Here is a 7,502-nt window from a genome sequence, read left to right as displayed (position 1 = left end):
CCATGAATAAAAGTGATATTAAATTGATCTTAGATATCAACATGTAAAAATTCAAGAGGACGAGTAGTGTGAGAAACACTAATAGGAAATGGTAATTTTTTGTATTTGAAAAAATGGCAAACATCACTACTTTTATTAAGGTAGGTTTACAAGTAACTGAAGATGATTTTTGACCTAGAATACTAATAGCAGTAGAGGAGGCATGCCTTAACCTAAGATGCCACAAATAAAAAGAAGGTACATATTTAGAATGTAAAGTAACAACAAAAATTGAAGGTGATAACCTACTTGTATGATCATGAAGAATATAGAGATTGTTTTGAACCTTAGCTATACCAATTGTCTTCTAAAAGTCTAGGGCTTGAATGAAATAGTGAATGGGATTGAGGATTGAGGATTAAGAAATAGTAAATGTGAAAACTGAGTTTAGAAACATAAATCAAATGATAATCAATCTAAGGAATAAACAAAACATTAGTAAGATAAAAATTAAAGAAAAGGTAAATGGTTCTAGAGTGATGAGCCTAAACAATAGAATCATCAAGTAATTGAACATAAATAGAAGAACATATATGATCGGTTGCACCACTATCAATGATCCAGACAGACGAAAGGTGTTTAGAGGAAAATAAGTGAGATATACCTTGTGTTAAATATGCATTGAGAGAAGGAGTGGAATGAAGACAATTAGAAGATTAACTTGTGCTGAAGGAGTTGATGAAGTAGTAAGTGCAGAGGTTTTCACAACAGCAAAAAGCTTATTGTATTAATCCTAAGTGAACAACAAAGAGGTAGAAAAAGATTAGGACTGAATAGTTCCATCAGCAAGTAAAAAGCATTTGGAGTAGTTGTAATGGTGGAAGGCAAAACAATGAATTCGAGTGCCATGAGCTTCCAAAAGCACCAAATAAAGCAAAGAGGGAAAACAATGAGCTAGCTTTGGTACCATAACACAATATGTGAAAATAGTGATTTATCTTATTATTCTAACATGGGATATATTTATACAAGGGAAAAAGATCTATCAAGTATATAAGAGAATAAAATAAAGAGATATCGAGATCTATCAAAAAAATAAAATAATAAAATAAAATAGTTATAACCACACTAACTACATAAAATAATATATACAATCAAAATATAATATTGTCCTGTGTTAACTTAAATTTCACTTGTTAATTGTTAATATTTACTTATTAAACGTTAAATCATTTTAGATGTCTTTGATTGATACTCTCTCAAAAAGAAAATGTATGGAATCTGAATTATAAAAAGAGGTCGGGAAAACTAATTAAAAATTAAGAGAAAGGGGAAAGGAAAGAAAAAGAATGGAAAAATTATATAGAAAATAGGGGTACCGAAAACAGTCAAACACGGATCAGTCTGTGATGGGCTAGCATTTTGAGAGTTGGCAGCAGGCTAACCCGTCAAAATTATATCTTCCATCTTTACCATATCGTTAAATATAGCAACAGAGCTAGGTTTAGTAAAAAAAAAAAATTAATATCTCATATGGTGATAAATTAAAATTTAAATTATTATTAAAAAAGATGTCTACATTTAGTGTCTCATATATAGTGTCTTGAATATTGCTTTTGATAGAAGAATGCCTGTGAATAGGTTAAAAAAAAAAATTGCTGAATATAACCTTATCCAACACCATTCCTTACATGTATAATGCTGAAAGTGATTATTCTAAAATATTGTTATTGGTATATTGAATTTTGAATTTGCTTGATAGCGCTTTTTTAGCCGCTTTGTCCGTTTTTGGCAATCTAATAGAATCTCATCACACGTGAGGAATGTCCTACCCGAATGCTTGATATTAATTGCTAGTGAAAATCGTTTTTAAAGAAAAACAAAATAAAAGACAGGTTATTGGCAAGTATAGCCCTCCATTTTTGGGGAGAGGGTTCTCTCCCTTTTTTTCACCCTCTTTTCCCTCCACTCTCTCAATTCTTATCATTCATATTATTTTATTAAATAATTTTTTAATTATAAAATTAATGAATGGTGAGGATTGAAAAAATAAAGGGAAATAGAGGAGTTAAAAAATGGAGAGACCCTCTTCCCCATTTTCAGAGTGCTGGCAAGTCCAACCTCTTTAAAAAATAGGGTCCCCATTTTGCCAGCCTAGCTTGCCAATTTTGGCAGGTAAATAGGCTAAATTGCTGGACTGAGCTTGTATTTTTAACTTTAGTTCACACCCCAATGCCAATGACAAAGGATGTTCTTGTAGGAATTTAGTGCATAATGAGTGCTTGGGATCTCAATCCCCTCCTTTTTAATTTTTGTATTTAGAGCCTAGCCCTTATATATATATAAGCAAAAGATGACAACACCGTTGCAGAGCAATGTAAGGATGAAGTGTATTTTTGTCATGACATATATTTTATTTTTTAAAACATAAGTTTTTTTAAAATTGAGGCAATGTTATCATATTTTACTATTAATATTAGTCAACATTTATGTAGGTCAGGAGACTTTTTTTAATCCACGGTTGAAAGAAAGTAAATTGTCCAAATTTTAAAAGATTATGTGTTACATATTCTAGAAATTTTTTAGGGTGTCTATTACCCTTTTGAAAATATTTTTGTATGGGGTGTGGGATTCGACTCACGAAAAGTAAATAGGAAAAAAATTTATAAATTTAACTTTATATATTTAATATATTTATTTTCAATTAAATTAAAATATATGAGTATTTTATTTATCCTTATTATAGAACAAATTCTTAATATGAATATTATTAATATTTTAAAATTAACTTGTTTTGATTTAATTTGAAAAAAATATTAAATATATAAAAGTAAGTAACTAGATTTTTTATAATTTTTTCTTTGGCCAAAAGACCTTTTCATAGTTAAGTTGATAGGAATCATTGCTGATAGTTTTCCCACTCTTCATGTAACTTTGTCTTTCAAAATTCCCTTGCCATTGAATTTTAGACAATATAACACTTCAACTTTTATAATTTATATTAATGATAATTTAAAACCAAGAAAATTAAATTAAATTATTCTTGAAAATATAGTATATAAATATATGAACATGTATGGACAAGGTGCGATGAATAGTTTAGGTTGGCCCAAAAAATAAATCAAGAGTCAAGTAGACAACGTTGTGTTGGGGCTACCTACACCCACTATTGCTTGTCCTTTTAACTTTCATCAAATCATAATAATGGCAGCACCAAGTAAAGTGAGAAAGATTAAAAGTTGAAATATAATAATGATGAGATAAATAAGCATACTGATTTGAATTGAATTTTGCTTCTTGCTCGTAAAAATTATTAATCGTCAAAGTGAAAAACCAAATGGGATTTATAATGAGATTAATTGCTTATTTCCCGCAATTCATGGGGGCACTCTTTACTTGAATTCTAAGTGAAGTTAATCTCTCCTATCTTGTCACCAAAGATCTAACAGCTACATTAGTTAATTGATTAATTAATTAATTAATTAATCGTATTAGCTATATGCATAAGAAGTGGCAGGCTGTTTGGGACTAACTCATATAGTAAGGGTGTAATGGGATATATAGGTAGAGGTCAAGATATAAATAGTCTTAATGTAATGAATAATAAAGTAGATTTGGCACTCTAGCATTGGATAAAGTTTAAAGGAAAAGTTACACATAAGTTTTAAATAAAGGATATGATACGGAAAAGTTACACATAAGTTTTAAATAAAGGATATGATACGGGCAACTGAATAATAGGTCATAATAATATGAAATCCCATGGTGTGTTATCTCATGGAGAACAACACTAATCAAAATAGCCCCACAATTAAAAAAAAATTCAATCCATAGATTCAAATCAAGTATAAAAAATACAAATGATTTAGTTGTTTAAATAGACTTCTAAAAACCTAAATGACGCAATCTTAGTTAATCTAGGATTTTAAATGGATAGATCATATCCTTAATAGATATTTTTTATCCATATTTAAATTAAAACAAAATAAACTAATTTTCCTAAACTTATATTTAAAATAAAAATAAGGTAAGCAAATTGGACTCATAGGTCTAAGTGTCTTGGGTTAAGCCTAATATGCTAAAAGTCTTTCTTTAGTCTTTTAGAACTCCATTCATCTTCAAGACTTTTTGATTATTTGCAACATCTCTAATTAATGAATTTAGGGCTTCTTTCATCCTCTTAGCTTTGGATCTAATCATTGGTCCTCTAATGCTTTGTAACGGATCAAAGGTACTAAATATTAAATTCTAACTCGTCACTTGATTCCCATCATTCCCTCCTTCTTGAAAAGGATTCATTTTTCAATTACATGCATCAAATAAAGAAAGATTTGCAATGCTAAATGTAGCTAACACATTCCCATGGAAACTAGGGAGGTCTATCTTGTAGGCATTGTTACTAATTCGTTCCAACACTTGAAAAGGTCCATCGTCTTTTGGATGCAACTTTGTCTTCTTCAAATTTGAAAATTAGGCTTGAGATGCACCCAAATCCAATCTCCAAGTTTGAGGACCACTTTCCTGTGCCCTTTGTTAGCTTGCTTTGAATGCTGTTCATTTATCCCTTCAATTAAAGCCTTCATCTCAAAAGGAGAATAAGACATAAAATATGCATTTGGATTTAAAGTAAGATTAAGATCCAATTTGCCTCATCTAAGTGTATGCTTATGTATTGGGCTTTAATATAATGATTTGGGCTTCCAATATATAAATATCTTTCCTTGAACTTTCTTCTCTTGAATGACGTGACTTTGGGTAACTAGGTGATATGGGTTACCACCTAAGACTTTGTTGCAATATATACTATCATCTAAGATTTGACTGCCAGGTAGGATGCCATTGTGAATGTCATCTTGGATGATATATTAGATTTCAACTGGGTTGCCACTTGGGATCACATCAGGATATAAGTAAATTCTAAAAATTTATTAAAATACTCTCAAGTCTTTTAAAATTTGGTTGTATTTAATTTAGTTAGTTTTGTGGTGCAAGGGGATGCTAGAGAAGCGTACCCTGAAATAGTGCAATGTACTTGACTTTTAAATCAAACGGTGAGTTTTGAGGTCCCTAACAGTACTACAAAAAAATTCCTTTCGGAGCGATTACTTTTTGCTTATGAGAGCACTTTTGAGGCACTCCCGTATCTACAGGAGCATTTTGTAAAGCACTTCTATAAGATTGGCCTACGGGAGCACTTTCTCCAAAAACACTCCTATAGGAGTTCCTAACATTAAATGTTGAGATCTACAGGAGTGCTCATCATGAAAGCGCTCCTATAGACTATGGCTACGGGAGTGCAGCGTCGCAAAAGCACTCTTGTATGTGTATTTTAAACAAAAATAAAAAATGTTGAAATAATTAATTTCACAAAACCCACAAAATTTGATGGTCTCATCATTATTAAATAATTTCATAATAAAAATAACTTGTAAACTGAATTATAAACACAACAATATTATAACAACAAATAACTTGTAAAATAAATTACAAACATAACAATTGTTATTAGAAATACACATGTCTTTGAACTTAAGACATTAACACAACAATGGTAAAGTATATGAAAATTATTGGATCAGTAAATTTGAATGAGGCAACATCAAGAATTGAAATTTGCAACTTCTGTTCTTGCACAAATTTAAAATAATGAAAAATAATTTAATTAAATCATAACTTATCATATTAATAATGAATAGATCTGAGCAAGTTTGTCCTAAAATATTAAAATAATTACAAGTACATATCTCATCACACAACATATTTTTTCCAGATTTTCCTATTGCATATTTGCATCGCATGGACCTTGATGTTTCTTATAACTTACGGATCTAGGAATACACATAGGCAAACTAACTACAATTGACATAATTAAAGGAGAAAAAGACAAGGTGCATAATAAAATAATCAACAAGGTCATTGATATGTTGACTCACCTCAAACAAATGTGGAATTGTGAAATATAGGTCACCAAAATAATCTTGTCAAGCCACCTGATAATACAAAGTAAAGAAAATTAAGAAACTAATAATGTAAAAAAAATCCCCCTACAATATGTGGCAAGCTATGAATATCAAATTAATGGTGGAAGTTGTAATAAAAAAATATCTTATTCATTATATTCAATTATATTCTAAATGTTCTGCAAGAGCTTTGATGTCTGTCTACCACGATCATCTTCTAAATATTTCCAACTTAAAATGTTACGCAAGAAAAATATGCACCATTCTTTTATCACAATAAAGCCACTTAATTTTAACAATGTAAGAAATGATAATAACAACCACGAACTATATAACAAAGTGCCAAAATAAATCACATCACTCAAGCAAGATACTCAGAAAACGAATTAAATCACACCAAAAGAAAAGTAATTTTCAGTTTCTGACCCGAGCTTGGTCAGCATTCTGCTTTCCCTTGGACATTAACTCATCCATAGCAACAAGCCAGTAATGATAATCTATACAGTATGTTTTTGCATCCAAGAGCTTTCTTTTCCTATCTGGTATGATAAATCGATGTCGATAAAATCAGCCTAGTTCAAAAGAAAATCCAATAATTATTTTCGACTACAGTAGCGCAAGGAAAGTGCAGGATGAATCAAAGAAGCAATTCTAGACATATTGAATATATCTTCCACACACACAAACTCATATATATATATATATATATATAAGAAGAATGCTCGTGCGCACAGTTTATATATATATATATATATATAAGACTCCCACATAGATGAGAAAGAAAGGAGATCTTACTTCAACCATAAATATACTTCTATCAACTAAGCAATGCAGCATCGAAACACTAAGGCTTCTTTTATGTGTTTTTCCAACAACCAAGAGGGAATTCAAGTATCTAGAGATTCCATTGAAGGCATAGAGACACATGTTCAATGCTATTTGGCTATTTAATTGCAAAATAAGAGACAAAAATTAGAAACCAAAGAAGCCAAAACAGGAAAGGAAAAAAGTAAACAAGCAAAAGAAAAGAGGTAGCCCCTCAAGCCAGAAAGGAGGACCATTGGGGAACCGCAAATGAAACACAAAAAGATGGAGTGGTGAAGCTTCCACAGATCGGAATAGAAATCATGCACGAAATCGCACTCGAGATCGGAATCGTCACATCAGCGAGTAACTAGAATTTGAATCGTCACGGCTGGGAGTCTGAATGGAATCGCAATCTGGAATTGTCATAGCGGCGTTGAGCAGCTGTCAAACGCAAGGAACAATGGTAGCAAACGAGATCTGTGAAGGGAGATGTAGCAGGTGACAAAAAAGAGCTTTCGAACTTGGAACGACAGATCTGATGAGAGGAGGTGGGTCGCAACTCTGTTGAAGGCATGACGCGAGATCTATTTTAAAAAGAAAAATTATTTGTTTTACGATAAAATATATTATTTTACTAAAAATTTGATATAATTAATTATAAATAGTAATAAAAATATATTAAAACATAAGTATATTTGAAATTAAATATAAGTATAATAAATAATTAATTATAAAGGATTTAACTTTTTTTAAAAA

At 30.6% G+C, this 7,502-nt stretch overlaps 1 long non-coding RNA gene across 2 annotated transcripts; it reads right to left on the bottom strand.

The window, feature by feature from the left end:
* Positions 1 to 4,041: 4,041 nt before the first annotated feature.
* Positions 4,042 to 7,293, bottom strand: LOC129309843 (uncharacterized). 2 transcript variants are annotated; one of them, XR_008592962.1, is made up of 4 exons: positions 6,735 to 7,293; positions 6,366 to 6,511; positions 5,913 to 5,969; positions 4,042 to 4,543 (listed from the first exon to the last, which is right to left on the bottom strand). It is a non-coding gene; the product is annotated as an uncharacterized LOC129309843 (long non-coding RNA). The 2 variants fall into 2 exon arrangements; XR_008592961.1 differs by having other exon boundaries at positions 6,366 to 7,293.
* Between the last annotated feature and the right edge of the window lie 209 nt (positions 7,294 to 7,502).

Source organism: Prosopis cineraria, unplaced genomic scaffold (assembly GCF_029017545.1).
Source record: "Prosopis cineraria cultivar Desert tree isolate PC_DT_omini unplaced genomic scaffold, ASM2901754v1 PC4, whole genome shotgun sequence".
NCBI lineage: Eukaryota > Viridiplantae > Streptophyta > Magnoliopsida > Fabales > Fabaceae > Prosopis > Prosopis cineraria.
This window is presented reverse-complemented; position numbering and strand designations above follow the sequence as displayed.